Here is a 16332-nt window from a genome sequence, read left to right as displayed (position 1 = left end):
ACATGGCTCTAAACTACAGTGAAAATATTGGAAAATATACTATTCCAAGTTTTAATTAAATGTTTTAAAGAACCTTGTTGGCAGGTGTGCTCCCCTTCAAAGAGGAGTCATTATACACTAGTCTCAGGAAGGTATCAAAAGACAATTGATTATCAAAATGACATTTTGCAAGAGGGGGTGCTGGGGGAGGAATCTTGATAGTTATGTCAAATTCACATGCCCCCCCCCCCCCCCCCGGAAAATAGTATTCTGCAATTTTTAAAATTTCTCTTAACATGTCCTGTCACAAATTTTGATTCTCTTTTATTCACATCAAAGGTTGCCACATACCAAATCCACTGAACTCAATGAAAACTTTTCCACTGGCTCTAGTGGGAATTGGCTCCAGCTCCTTTGCAAGCTAGACAGTTTGTTCGTGAACTAGACAGTTTGTTTTGATGGATAAATTGCTGACTTAAAGCTCAAGTAATAACAGGAAAATATAGCAGCTGAGAAAGTACAGAACTCTAAAACGGATGCTGTTAGAAATATTTAATCTTTAATTTGCAACTTTCAGTTTGGGTATGCTTCTTATCTTCTAAAAGCTTACTGTTTGCTTTCTCAGCCTTCACTTTCATACAACAGAAGTTTGTTTTGGAAGACTCTTGTGAAGAAACTCAAACCAGTCATGTGTGGTGACAGGGTAAAGAGCATGTAAGGAACATAGGGCAAGAGGGCTTCAGTCAAGAATCCTTTAAAATAGCCCTTTACATATCAAGTACTTTGAAAGGATTCTGCCCATGGTTTGAAAGCAATAAACTTAACAGCAATATCACCTTGAGTTATTGTAACTGAAGTCCTATTTTAACAGGAACATCTCAAGGGTGCTGGGGAGAAACAACATTTTATGAAGTACAGGTGTTTCTTTTCATTCTCTGAGTTTCTCGAACAATCAGTGTTTGGGAGTCTTCCCTGCGACCTATCTAAAGAACTGGCAGCCTCTTGCTTTAGGTAAACACTTGAGCACTCATCCCATTCCTCAGGACTGCTCTTATCATTCAGCTTCTATGAAACATCTGTTTAATTTCTAATGCATTTTGTAAAACAGATAAAATTCAATTTCTTGACTGTTCTTTCTACTGGTGACTTAGATCTCAATGGTATTATAGTGGCTCATAAAATGATGCCATACAAAGCATTGCCCCAAACAGGCCATTGTGCTGCTGACCTTAAAGCTGGGAAGCCATCCTAGTCACAAGGTGTTCCATGCTGGAATTAGGATTATGAAAAGTGATCCATAATTGAGCCATGAGAATCTCCCACAGAGTCATTCATGTTCCCACTGGGAACACTGCATGGCTGCTTTCTCCTAGAGGGACTGCAACACTGGCACTTTTAAACAAGAAAATAAGACATCTAACTCATTATGAAATGAAAAAGATCTGTCCTACACTTGCCCAGTACCTCTACAGCTTTTTCTTATTGTTTGGACCAAGGACCAAACCAGCAATCCTCCTACTATCTTGCACACAAACAACAGTGGATTACTAATGTTTACATGCTGCCACAGAACTATAGGATCTCTTGCCTCAGGGATTCCTGTCCCCATCCCAACTGGTTCAGATGCTGTGAAATAAGCAAGTGTCACATTTTTGGTTATGTGGTTGTGTTTGGTTTTTCAGTCACTAAAACTCACATTTTGTATGCACTCCTTTAGTTTCTACTGCTGTCGCTTTGACTCCAAGCAATTCCTTTCCATCACAACAGGATGATTGTTTGAGTTCTCAGGTTTTGGCTCATATAGAATCAGAATTATTTAGATTGGAAAAGACCTCCAAGATCATTAAGTCCAACTGTTTAAAGTAACATTGCCAAGTCCACCACTAAGCCATGTCCCTAAGCTCCACATCTACACATCTTTCAAATACTTCTGGAGATGAGAGGCAGATGTGTTAGGAATATATTTTAAAACTCTCAGAACAAGAGTCTCTAATTCTACCCCAGTTAAGGAACTAGCAAAGAGCTTCTCAAAGCCTTACTACAATTTTTGAAAGACTTCTATCTCGTGTAAGAAGATAACCTTGAAGTTGAACCTTGCTGTCATAAATGTGTGGCTACGTCACTAATGCCTGCTTTGTCAGGAGCCTGCAGCAGTGCTCCCACGTCATGCAAAACTCCAACAAAACCACTTTACAGCACCTGAACAAGGTCCTGATGGGCAGCCTTTATGGACTCAGCTGAAACACCTGACAGAGTTGGGTTTTTTAGAACTATGTATTTTTCTACTTTTAACAGGCAAACACATGTACCTATGAGAAAAACATTATCATCCTCTAGAGTCCTTTTCATGGTTCTTAGGGTGGGCACCCTTGTCAAAGAAAAACTGAAAAGCTGAATAAAAACACAAATGTGGAACATCCCAAACTGCAGGACACAAGCTACTGCTGGCTGTTACAATTTGGCTTCAGTGTTACTGGGAGTGGCCAGTGGTTCAATAGGTGGTGCCAATACCACCAGAACCAGAGCCTGTTACCACAGCCACACGTGATACTGCACAAAGAAGCATACACAAACTAGAGAGGAACACCAGATCCAGGAGAATTCCTACTGCTGCAAGAACCTTCTCCCTTCTGCCAACACCTATGACAGGCACAGCATTCCCTCACCAGCCTCAAAAAGATGGAAATAAATTGTGTTCTGGATGGTTCCTTTTCCCAGTGCTATGAGAGACTAAGTGACAGCTGGGAGAGGTCCAGCCCTTGCTCCAGATGCTACTCAGTGTTCAGAAACACAGAGTGTCTATGGAGCGCAAGGGAAATAAAATTTTTAATTGAAAGTGAGGAATAGCTGTTCTTTTGAATTCAGCAAGCAAGCCAGTAAATTCCAGAGATTAACAACTGTGTAATAAAGTGCAAAGTCTGGGGGAAAAAAAAGTAGCTGAAGTTAGAGAAGCATATGTATTACCTGCCATTGTGCAGAATACAAGGAGTGAGATAAGAAATGCTCATCAATTCAAAGAGCTCTGTTAACAAGGGCTCATGTCATTCCCTCAGCTCAGGGGAATGAGGTGTCTTGGGCTTTTTGGATGATTCAAGTAAGTGTCACTATCTCATAAACACATCATTTCCTCATGCTTCCTGGCAGGGAGGTTGAAGAAGAGACAGTTTCCACCACCCTCTGAGCACTCTTCACTGTGGTGCAAGATTGGACAGCAGCAGAGGAAGTCACTTCAATAGAAACACATAGATTTAATTTATTTTTTTTAAGGTCACTCATGTACCATGTTCATTAAAAAAAAGCAGTTTAAAAAATTTCACCCTGTTTTCCCTTACTTATGTATGGGTGCTCCCTCTTCCCTTACTTTTAACATACCTGTACTTTTATCCTATATTTTCAGTAAAAATTCATAGTATTAATTTTCTCTTCCTTTTATACACACCAGCCACACACATTTTAGATTACACACTCTACCACCATGAGAAAGGCAAGTGTAATGCATTGGAAAAAACATAGATGAAAGTGGATTTTCTGTTCAGTACAGAAGTTTGTCCTTCATCCTGCTTGTCTAATCACTCAACTTTGATTACTAGTTCTAAAGAAAAGTCTCCCCACTTCTTTGTGCTCACCAATGTGAAAACAGACAGAGAGATAGTCAGAAAGGAAATCAACCTCCCATAAATACACTGCATAAAAGACATCCAGTTAAGATCTTTAAGCTCACTCTATTTCTACACCTACTGCTCAGCAACATTTTTACTCTGAGACAGTTGGGCTAAGCAAGAGGAATGGACCTTCCATTTAGATAACAGATATTTCCTGTCACACAAATAATCATATTTGAAATAATATATTATTTCAAAATAAAACCAAAAAGCACACCAAACCACCACGTTTTGCTGACCTACTCAGCATAGCTCTCAAACATCTGCAATGTTCTTGCAAATATCATCCATGCACCATCACCATCTCTAAGCAATAAGCCAGGTTATCATCATTTGCTTTTACCAAGGAGCCAGTCTCTTGGACATTCCCAGTGAAACAATAAACATTTATTAAATGTGACTGCAGGGAAACCTGACTGGCAGAACGTGGCCCCCTGGGAAGCATTAGAACATGCTGTTGATATGTTACATCACTCTATTCAAAAGACACTCAGACTTCATCTGGGGACTCCCTTCTCCACCCAATCGAGCAAGAAGCTCTTTCCATTTTAAAATACTTTTTCACTGCAGGTTCACAGCATATAGATCTGTGGTAACCAGAATGAAAGATTATTTCATCTGCTTCAAACACATACTACATAATACATTACATTTTTAGGTTCCTATTGGCAGGACACTAGAAAACCAGGAAAAGTGTCAATGGATTTTTTAAAAAATGGTTCTCCCTCCATGACCTCCAAGTCAAAGCAATGGGAAATTTTGGAGTATGAATTTTTTATTCATTCATTATTATTTCATGTCAAAAACTGTTACTCACCTACATTTAGGTCACAATTTATATGGCCTGAACAGGACAGAAGGTGGTCCACATACAAAGGCCAGCAGAAGGAATTACCTAAACACAGGAAAATAATAATATTAATAATAACAGTAATAAAATCCTTATTACAAGATTTTAAAACACCAAAGAAAAACCAGACAAACACCCCCCAGCCCAAACCAGGAAATGGATTTTACACATTCAGGGCAGTAATTTGCTGTACAACTCCCCCAAACACATGAAAACCTAGGTGAGAAGTTATTTATGAATGCTGGCACTCATTTATATGGAATGGGTCCAAAATAGAAATTTACACTACACTGCTTTTCTAAAAGAAAAGAGAAAAAAATCACCACAGCAAATTCCTCTACTATCTTTAAACTGAAATAAAAAAAAAAAAAAAGTTGAAGATGCTGTAAAATACCCCAACAAAAACCAACCAATGATAACCTTCCAAACTCTTTGACATATCTCACTGCTAGAAAATCAATGTACAACTCAGCATTAAAGGTCATGCATTTGCACAGAATTAAACAAATTCACAATCTCTTGATCAGTACCTATTAATGTGAAAGATTGCCACAAGTAAGTGTGAATATAGCTATATTTTGCATGGACAGAGACCAATGAAACAGGATATTTGTGTAATTAAGCCAACCTCCCCACACTCTAAAAAAGCCAGCACTGGAAACTGGTAACAGTAGTGTCACCAATCATTACACACAGCCATACCCATACAACTTCTACCCAAAGCACCTGCTGTTCCAACAGGAACAAATTAAATTACAACTTTTACACAAGGAAGCAAAGATAAACACATCAGCGTCAGTTCCAAACTGTTTCCTGGGCAGCTAAGCCCAAGATTCAAACCATGGCTGCCAAGAGATGACAGCTTCCCTTAATCACTGTGATATAAGCCATGACAATAAATTATTGCCAAGCAGCGCCTTGCTGTAGATCCAGGAGTGGCTCTGAAGCATGGAGTAAAGGATATAATAACTGAGAAGAGGCACTCCAGCAAAGGGCTGGGCATGCTGTGGTGAACAGCCTGAAAACCCACAGGATCCCACGAGGAAAAGAACTCCAGGGATCAACCATCCCTCTGTATTTAGGAAAATGGCAGCAGTAGAACATGGGGTGAGAACCCTTCAGACAATACTGAGGTTACAACCCAGAACAGGCTTTGCTCACTAGGCTCATTTCTTGACTGAGACCCTGTGTTTTATCCTGGAAGACCCAGGCTGGAGATCCTCTCTCTTCCATCATTAGTATGTAGGCATATGTGTGCAAGAGCAGCAGGGCAGAGAGCTGGATGAGAAGAGCTGCTGAAATTGGGCTGGGTCCTTTTCCTCCCTCTGCCTGCTCCAGATTTTCATTCCTTTCTGAGCCTCAGGAAGAGGCTCTGCAGACCTCCCTTTCTCCTTTCAATAATCCAGTGGCAAAAGCCTGGCAGAAGGCAACAGAGAACAAAGAGAAAACCTATCCTACTGATTGTACTCGTTGCTATGCCTTTTTCTAATATCATCCCAGAAATGAACACCAAACTAATGCTCAGCACTGATGAGGCTCTGCCTAGAGACAGGGCCCTCTGATCTGAGACCACCTTGTGACAGCCCAAGGAAACAAAGTCCTCCCCTTTTGTTCCTTAGAGCCTCACATGCAGCTCCTGAAGTCCCCCTGAAAGCTGTCAGGTAGCCTTCACACTCACCAGTACCTGCCTCTCTGTGCCATCCATGCCATGCCATGACTCCTTCTGCCAGCCACACCTCTCTGATGTTCTCACAAATAAACCAGCTCTCACCTCAGGACACTATATTCTGTTTTCCCCACTTTAATAAATACATGTAAATCAAGCGTTTAAAGCAGCCCCCTGGAGACCTCATTTCACCACAGGGAATGATTAATTCTGCTGAAGAGCAGATGAGAAACAAAGCATATACTTAATTTCAACACAGTTTACTGGAAGGAGGTGTCACATTTTAAGAACAGGATCCACTCATGATTGAAGACCGAACTGCTACAATTTCAGCCATAAGCATTAAGCATATTTGGAAATTCCCTGGCAAAGCTGTCTAAGGAAAAGACATTTCCTGTAATTTTCAGAAACATTCTATATCCCCCCCTCCCCTTTTCAGTCTTGGTGGTAAGGATGGGAAAAGAGAGAGAGAGAGAGAGGATACCATATTACCATTAAGTGAAATATGAATGAGCCACCCAAGTTTAAAGGGGAAACTTCAGCTATTTGTGCTTAGAAGAAAGTTTAAAAAAAAGTCTTTCGTCGTTAAGAGGCCAGAATTTTTCTGCTGACTTTAGAAAAAGAAATATACATCCTTTCAATTAGGGTGAGTTACAGAAGGATATAAACTTGTCTTTATACTCACTTCTGGCAAATAAGAAGTCCTCCAGGCCTTATTTAAATACCTTTCTCTCTTTTCCAGAATTAAAAATTGAAGCCTTTTTTTCTTCTCTCTTGCTCAGGGCCTTCCCTAAACTGCAGCTAAACAAACCCAGCCAGTGGGGTCACGCAGAGCATTCCTCCTATGGCAGAGAGGGAGGAGAATCAAGCAAGAGAGAAGCCAGGGAGAGATGGAACAGTCAAATATGACAGCATCACTCTAAGGACATCACCACCTTCCTCTTTTTCCCAAAAAATCTCATCTTGTCTGAAGTATCTGGTATAATATTTATAAAATTTACAGTAAGTTAGAAAATTATTTCACTTATCTATGTAATCCAAATCTAAAGAGATCCAATCCAAAACCACAGCATATAACACATGAATTCACAAACCAAATTAAACCTGAAGGACAACTAAAGGACAACTGAATGGTAACTGCCTATCCCCACCAAACACATCATGAGTGCTACTTTGGCCCGGTACACCAAATGGCAAAGATTGATTGTGTAATTGTGACCAATTGCCCACACCTGCCATCCTCTACCAGCAACTGTATGGTAGCTTTCAAAGGCACAAAGAAAACAAATTAACACAATGAAAAACTTATAGTGTTGAACTAATTCATAAATCCTCAAACTGTTGCAATTCCAGCATTTCTTTGCTGTTTCTAGGACACAGGTGCTTTACAGCAGCATCTTTCATGACACCAAGGTTTCCTACACAAGCTGCACATTCTGAATCACCTGTTCTGCAGCTCTGCAGACCAACACAAACAGTGACTTCTGTATTTTGCATGGTCATCTTTTTGCTGAGAAATAGATTAAAAAGAGGAGTGCTCTGAAGAGTAGCACTAAATAAACATCAAGCACAGCTGTTATAATAGTCCATGCCACTTCTTTAAAAGGTTTACCAGGAAAGAGGGTAAGATGGAATCTCAGAGTCTTCAGATAGTGGTTAACTTTTAAACATAAGGCATTCTGCCTAATGAGCGCCTTTGAGGGGGAGCCATCCAAATAATATGGCCCTGCAAATAAGGAGCCAAAAACTAGATTTAAAAAAGGGTAACTCTGATCTATGTCATGGTCACTGTATGATAAAAACAGAAGGTGCATCTGAAATCATCAAACAAGAACTAGGATGGATTAAAGACAGAGGATAATGATGGTAATTCTGTTAAGGAAATTAATCAGAATAGCTTCTGGGCAAGGCAGGGATGAATTTCTTGCAGCAAACTTTTTATTGACTCTTCTCTTAAATTAAACTGAATGACTAAAATGAGTCAATCTCCTTTAAGAACAGAGACTTGTAAACTGCTTGCGTGGTATGGAACAACGTGGGTTAAAACGTTCTGGTCTTTCACCCATTTGAGGAAATGACACCAGTTCTCCCGGAAGGCAACATGCACATTCAACCCCTTCACATCAGGGCATGAGAAAGTTTGAAAGGAATTTTTTTTTAACTGTCAACATTAATACTTTGTTTCTTCCTGCTCGTGTCTGAAAACACAGTGCTGCACTGCGCTGCATGCATGTCCTGTCAGCTGTACAGGGAAATATCTAGAAATTAAAAAAAAAAAACTAATAAAAATGTTAATTAAGTCTGTTGTCAAACACCTTTTAAAGCCCTCTGCATGCTCTATACAAAATTAATATTGCCACCAGTGTATGCTACATAGTGATAAAAGCATGCAGAAGCATCTTCAGAAGGAAGGCTGAGCCAAATAAAACATTGACATTACGCATATGTAAGTTCAGTCCTGCTCATTACAGCAGTTAAATTTAATTTGGTTTCTCCTTAAATGACATTTACATGGCAAGGAAACAGAATAGATGCTGGAAAACAGCAAGTCCACAAACATGGAACAGCCCAGCTATCTGCAAGTGGGAGTAGAAAAGGAAACTTTGAGGAATATGCTGTACAGCAATGGCTCGCAATTAACAGGCAGAAATAAATCAAGTTGTTATACATTCCCAGAAATTAAATAATTGCAGTAATCCTGCTAAGAGGCCTCCCATTCTGGGCTGTTCAGAGTACTGAGCGGTTCAGGCTATGATATGGAGTGACAGCTGAATTGCAGATGAGGCACAGAAAACAAATTAACAAACCCGTAGATCCAGATGATTGTGACTCAAATCTCTCACCATAGTGTAAGACTACTAACAGCTCACACTCTGGGAACAGAACATGTTTTCATCCCTAATTTGTACCCACAAAGGTAATTATGATGGCTTGCTTATTAAAATTGCTTTCAAATATTAATTCAATTGACAAGATGGCACCAACAGGGCCTCAGTCAGGAACAGAAGCAAGAGTCATGGTACCTCAATGAGCTGTGATCCCAGCCACATGCTCTGGTGTGTTTTTCCTAAAGGATCCCAAATGTTTCTTTTGAATTTGAATCGTGTTATAGCAGACCTGCAGCAGTGCCAAAGTTGCATTTCTAACATGGCAACCACATGGCTGAAAAAAGAAGCCACATACATCTGTACAATGGGAGAAGGAGGGTAGAGGATGACTTCTGCTCCCCAGCTGTGCCTCTTGCATCACTACAAACATTACCACTGAAGTAGAATAACAGAGTCAAAGAACGGTTTGGGTTGGAAGGGACCTTAAAGTCTATTTCATTTCACTTCCACTATCCCAGGCTGCTCCAAGCCCTGCCCAACGTGGTCTTGGAGGGGGGCAGCCACAGATTCTCTGGGCAACCTGTGCCAAGGCCTCACCACCCTCAAAAGGAAGAATTTCTTCCCAATACCTAAACACACCCTGCCCTCTGTCAGCTTGTAGCCATTCCCCCTTGTCCTGTCACTCCATGCCCTTGTAACATCTCTTGTAGGTTCCCTTCAGGTGCTCCTGCCTGATGTAGAGAATGGAAAGTGACCTAACCCCTAAATAAGAAACCCCCTCAAGAATAGCTGACCAAATGCAGCCACCATTTTATGTAGTGGGCAAGAACCAAAAGGGACCAGGATTTTTGTAATTTTGAAGGGAAAAAATGCACAATACCAAACCAAGGGAGTAAATTATGTTGTTATTATCTGATAGGCATCTTACTCAAGGACCAGGGTCAACAAGAAATGTTTTATAGCAACCTCTCTGGTTTATAACAGAATTCTGATTATCAAAGAGAAACTAAATATACTCCCTAAAGATACACCCATATTATCCCATTTGATGTGTGTTTACATGCATGCACAGCTCTGTACAAAACTATAAATAAGATGTTACATTTCTTCAGAATCTGTAGAGGTGTCTTGTTTATAGTCCTTTAAAAAGCAACTGGAAAGGCACTGACTGTTGTCAAAGTAATCCCAAGCTTGGAGAGCTTATAATATTTCTGCAAAAACTGAAGTAATACATCAACAGAATGGATAAACTTCAGGGCACGCAGAGCCAACTAAAATACTTGGAAAGAAGTTTATCATCTGCAAACTGCAAGATCCTTGTATTTCTTAAGTATTCAGCAACGGAAGAAGCAACGGTTCCTGGTCAACAATCATGGATACATCAATAAATGATACTGATTGGTTTTATAATAGCTTACTCATTCTATATAAATTCCTACTGAAACCATTGGCACGTGTTCTGGCAATTTGCAGACAGACTTCCAGTCTGCATGTGAGCAGCCAATAAGAATGAGTTGGGATTTGGTAGCAGTCCTGGGGTTTTTACCTCCAGAAACTGATCCTGAAGGATGAAGGTATATGATGGGTGGTCCTTAATCACTTCCTTTATATGAAAACTGAGGTCAGAGTAGAAAAAGAGCCAAGGAAGGAAGTCTGCAGCACCCCTGAAACACTCCCCGCCCCCCACCTTCCTGAACAACTCCTTTAACAGTTTAGAGGGTTAACTTGCAGTTTAAATGAAGTAGTCAGAGGTTGGGATAGAAATAAACAGCTTGCACAAGCAAGATACTGTGCTATTAAGATTTTATAAGTGACTTAAAAATTAGGTCAGTCTAATTTGTGGCTGATACTTTGTTCTTTCACTACTATGAACTCACAATGATGTCAGTCTCATGTTCAAACATGCCACATTTAGCTGCGCATAGGCTTCCTGAGAGACTCGCTCAACCTTCCTTTGTGCAAAAGGCTTCTGCCAGGTTCTTAGCTCATACTTCACTGACTCAGGCATGCCACTCCAGTTTCAAGGCAGTTACTCTGGCTTCCCGTCAAGTACTTCGCAGTTTGGGGATTTTTTTTTCCCCTTCCTTCTCTATTTTTTAAAATTTTCTCTAACTTTACTAACTAGAAGTTTAGGAATATGTGTCTGTATTCAGTTTACCATTTTAGGCCTCACCTTCCTCACAACATCCAGACGAGAACCACTCACTAAAAGGTGTGGGAACAGGTGTTTTTAACTAATTCAGCCCAATAATTTCAATTAAAGGGGGCCTACAAAAAAGTCAGGGAAGGGTTTTTACAAGGGCATGTAGTGATAGGACAAGAGAGAATGGCTTCAAACTGAAAGAGAATAGGTTTAGATTAGATATTAAGAAGAAATAGAAATTCTTCCCTGTGAGGATGGTGAGGCCCTGGCACAGGTTGCCCAGAGATGCTGTGGCTGCCCCATCCCTGGAAGTGCCCAAGGCCAGGTTGAACAGGGAACATTCTCCCATACAGGCACAATCAGGTTTTTGTGTGAATATCCTCTTAAAATGAAGGCACAACAATTCTTAGGTGAGAGTAAAGGAAAGCCCTCTAGAAATACAATGGTAGGTAAAAAAACCCCCACAAACCAGGTCACGGTTTAAAAATGGTCACCTGCAAGTTTGTTCTTTGCAATCCCAGTTCTCACCATTTCACTCAAGTTTGTGTCTGTCACTAAATAGCTCTACTAAACATTGGCTGCAGTGAAGATGCACACAGTCTGTGTTTCCCACTGCAGAGACTTTACCTATAAACACTAAGCTGGAGCAGAAGGAAAAGAGGGAAAAATGGCCATTTTAATGCTGCTAAAGCATTTCTCTTGGGGCTGTGCTATAAGAGATGTAATGCTAGCCCAGGCTCTCCCACTCTCATTCATGAGGTCATGTTCACAACTTATACAGACAATTTTATTTTGTTTTTTTTGGTAGATTTTAAAGTATCATGTCAGTATGTTCAAACCTGTATTACATATCAATGCAACAATGCTATTGCATGAACCCTTAACCTCCTCAGAAAAGCATCCCAGTCTGTCTCAGGAAAGGGGACATCATCCCACAGTCATTTCCAGCACCACAGTAAATCCCAGGTACTTTATGAAAGAAAACAAGCAGATGTGGTCCGCAAGAACTGCATATCCAACAGATCCCCGCTGTTCCTGCTGCATCTGCAAGTGCCCAAGGATACAGGAAAGGCAAGCCTTGCAGAGAGAAGTGATATCTTTTATGAGAGAGGTTAATATGAAGTGATAAGGAGAGGGAGGGCATGAACTCCAGAATGCACAAGCCCTTCCTCACATACACTGACACAGAAACAGCAGCCAAGGCTTCCAAAACATCTCCACATCCAGCCTGTCCCTCTTCCCAAACAGGAAAAGAAGTCCAAAGCACATCCCGAAGCATGTAATAAATTATACAGTGAATCATATTCTTATGGAAACTGTCTGGCTGAAGTCACACCACTGGAAATATGTGATAAAAGACAGAAAGAAACCTAAAAGATAGCCTCAAAGAAAGAACACTCTCCCCACCCAAATTCTTGGAGTTAATACCAAGACAAGAAAATCCTGGAGTCATCATGAAGTTACTAGATTTTTGGTAGATTTTTCCCATAAACAAACTTTTCCCTGGATTATGAAGTTGTTTATTGCTATTAACTGACACTTGACCTAGCTTTATATTCACTGTTTTTTTTTTCAAGATTTAAATGAAGTTTGTGTTCCTGAAACCTTGCCTGTCTTCTCCAAATAAGTCAGTTGAAACTGAAAAGATTCTTCTCCTTACAAACCCTTCTTGCAACCTGTTTGAAAATACAAAAATGTTTGTATTTTCTGAAAAATGAAACAAACAAGAATCCACCCAAACAAATAAAAGCCCTCACAAAAACATCATAGGAAAATTACTTTCCTTTAAAGTGTTTTCCAGGTTACTGAAAAATTTTGACCATTTCCAGATACAACTTAAAATGTAGTGCATTAATCAAAATTCTAGAAGTTTCATCCTGCAATGCAATGAGGAGACAGTAACTTAGGTCTTTTAAAGTAAAACAAATTTTCTTCTCCTGCAGTTCCAAGCTGACTTAGGTAGCAGTGACGGAGACAGCAGGTGAGTTTAAGCATATGTGACAAAGAGAGCAGGTGAGATTAAGCACATTTACCTTTATAAAGTCATAACAGAGATAGATGTAGCTGATGTGTTTGTTACCTCGGGTCATTTTGCTCATTTTTAAAACTTTATTTGAATTGCAAAGAAATGTTATCTGGAACTGGTTTGCCCCTGGGAATGGTGTGTGCAGTTAGGTTCTCCCCAAGAACATCAAGTGGCATGAAAAGATTAACCCTGGTGCTTTGAACCACAGAGTAAAAGGAACCAATTCCTACCAATGAACACCTAAAGCATTTCAGATGTGCAGACTAAGGTGAGAAATTTTTTCCAGAAAAGACTTCATCTCTGACTGCAACTGCCCTTTCTGATAGGATTCTAGCATGGGTCAAAACGCGCAGGAAGAGAGCTGAGCACACGCACAGAAGCGGAGGTCACCAGGAAAGGGGGGAAGGAGAAGGGCTCCTCCCACCCTCTTCAGGCTCCTTCCTCTGCAGCCTCACCACTGCGCTCAAGTCAGAGCAGGAATGCCTGGGGCATGTGCTTCCAAAGGCAAGTAATCCACAACCTGGGAGATGGGAAAGATCAAGCGCAAATCCAAATATTAGAACATCTACGTTTTAATGTAGATTAGACTGCCTTGGAAGAGGAAAAATAAATAAAACCTATGACTGACATAGTTCTAGAAGAAAATGTATCTAGGCTACAACGCCTATCCAGGACTAAAACATTCTTCCTAACTTGTTCTCACCATCAACTTAAAGCACAGTCTGAAAGCCAAGGTTTAGCTTTCTGGCACTCTATTGAAAGCTTAACCACAAAAGACCTTACTGAGAACCAGCTTTAGGTTTGGCAGGGAGACCACCTGACATCAAAGGTATGCTTAAGGCCATATCCATGAATTTCAGTGAAAAAGCAAGAGGCTGCAGGTTTTAGAGGTTTTGGTAATGGTTTTGGCAGATAAATTATTCTGATATTCCATGCATGCTTCAGTGCAGGAACAGCATGCAGGGGAGATGCTTAAACCTAAGATCGTGAGCTACCTCTGAGCCAAACCACCAGTGTAGTGCTCAAGCCAGCCTTGATAAAAAGGAGGGTTTATTTGTGCAAGCTCACCTCATGGCACAGCTAGAGAGCTTTACATACCCAAGTTAAACCTTTCCTCCATGGCAATCCACAGTGTAGGGCAGATGGACCACGCTGAGCATCTCTAGCTGCACCATCCCAAAGTGCCACGTCCAGAATGATTTGGCAATTGCTGCCATTACAGTACCAAATGCTGGACAAAGCAGAGATCTCTGAGCTTGTGTTACTGCTCCTGCTCAGATACACAAAGAGTGTAAGGAATGGAAATTAAACTTGCCACCAGCACAAAGAGGCTGCTGCAGACAGCAGGGGCTGCGTATTGAATTGAGTGAGAAGTATGCTGGAACAACTGAAGGAGAGGAAAAATACACTAGTGCTCCAAGAAGATCAACCCAGCCACCAGATATTAATCTGTAAAATGTACAGTATTCCCCAGGATACACCTTTGGTTTAAACACAGTATGCACTGCTCAGATGGGAAAAGGGAACGTGGCCACACAGAATTCCCACTCCACTGGTACAAATGGATGGTGCCTGGGCATGAAGGTCCAAAGTCCTGCTGCACAGTCTGAAGTACAGTATTGTCCCACATGCTAGACTGCCATGGATTTTTGGTGTGTTTGAGGTAAAATTGAAGTCAATAGTGCTTTTCAGCACAGGTTTGTAGAGTCAGGTATGAGCCAGCCCAGCGTGATGATTGCTCACAGTCTCAGCACAGTGTCCTTGTTCTTACACAGCACAATAGGGATGCTCATTACATGAGCACCTTCCTCTGGGCTGTTCCCTCAGCCAAGGAGTAATTATTTAACCACAGTCCCATCTCCTTTGCATTCCCCTTAAAGAAAATCTTATGCAAAAAGGCAAGAGCGTGGCTATGAGTCCTTGGCCCAAACATCCTCCTGCTAGAGCTGTACTGCTTGCCAAGCCCTCACTGTTTTTACTTCAGGAGTTTGCAGCAGACAGACTGTGCCAAATCCAAAGAACACTGTCATTAAAAGAAAAAACTAACAGTAGCAAGTGCTCTCCATGCTTTGCTAATCTTGTCAAACTGTACAGGCAATTACAGTACATAAAAGTATTCTTAGGGAGCTTAATGACAATTTTAGAGCCAGAGCAACTCTGCTTCAGGTAGACTGGTATGAAGAAAGCAGCAGGGAAGAAACTATCTTTTTTGTACCCTTAGCCCCTTTCAAACAAGAAAAGGACTCCCCAGGGAAACTGCCCTACTTCAGATAGCAATTTAAGTAGCACACATCTACCCAGGAACTTCAGCTTCTCTCTCTGCCTGCCCAATGAAAATACCCTTGCCACCAGCACCTGAGCTTGTAACCACAGAAAAAGCATGATCCTTCTCTGCATGAGCTGCTTAAAATCATTTGAGGTCTTTCTTCCAAAAGGAATAAACAGACAAAGTTCACCAGCTCAAAGAAGAGCACGTGAAAAAACACTCACCCTGTCCCAGCTCAAGATAGAGATGTGCAGTACAGTGGCCTGCTCCACTACACTTGGCACCTACTACTGCATGTAACACCTACCTTAAAACAGTGGCTCCCACATGGGGCAATGAATAGTCTAGGCAAGTATCTTTTAAGATGTCTAGCTTGAAAAAATCACAGTCATATCCAAAATTCTTTTGGTGAACAAGTGACATCAAGTGAAAGATTTACTGACTTGGAACTCATGTTTCTTTTTAGGGATAAATGGTCACAGAGAACCAGACTAAGAATTTATATGGGTGCCTTCTTTTTGTATTTTTAAGGCATGGTCAAATCCTCCTGAGGCCTTACAGGCTGTATATCCATCCAGCAAGGCTAAAGGCAATTCCCATGGTACTCCAACCCACCCCTGGGTTTTTCAGACATTCAAATGCATTCAGGTTTATCCCTGAGAAAGCTTTTCTAAGGAGCAAGTTCCCTGTCTGAACCCAGCAATTAGATTGCCAGCAATTTCAGACACAGACAAAATTGCAAAATCCACCTCTAGACTACCAATGCCCCAAGCAGGAATGGTGATGCATCCACCATGGCAGAAGCATTTGAAACTCCACGAAGAGAGCAGCCTGGAGGAAACAGTGCCATCATTTTGCTGAGATAGGCATCTTTTGATTGTCTCACAACAATTAAGAAAACCTTAAGTTAAA

The 16332-nt window shown here is 40.9% G+C and overlaps 1 protein-coding gene across 1 annotated transcript in view; it reads right to left on the bottom strand.

The window, feature by feature from the left end:
• The window catches only part of DUSP16 (dual specificity phosphatase 16), a 60912-nt gene that overhangs the window by 28508 nt on the left and 16072 nt on the right, over positions 1 to 16332 (bottom strand). Inside the window, exon 2 of the mRNA XM_041486020.1 lies at positions 4459 to 4536. The gene's annotated coding sequence lies outside the window, so the exon portion shown is untranslated. The remainder of the gene's footprint in view (positions 1 to 4458; positions 4537 to 16332) is intronic.

Source organism: Pyrgilauda ruficollis, unplaced genomic scaffold, assembly GCF_017590135.1.
Source record: "Pyrgilauda ruficollis isolate IOZ18807 unplaced genomic scaffold, ASM1759013v1 scaffold73, whole genome shotgun sequence".
Lineage (NCBI taxonomy): Eukaryota > Metazoa > Chordata > Aves > Passeriformes > Passeridae > Pyrgilauda > Pyrgilauda ruficollis.
Note: the sequence above shows the minus strand (reverse complement) of the source record. Positions and strands in the feature narration are given on the sequence as shown.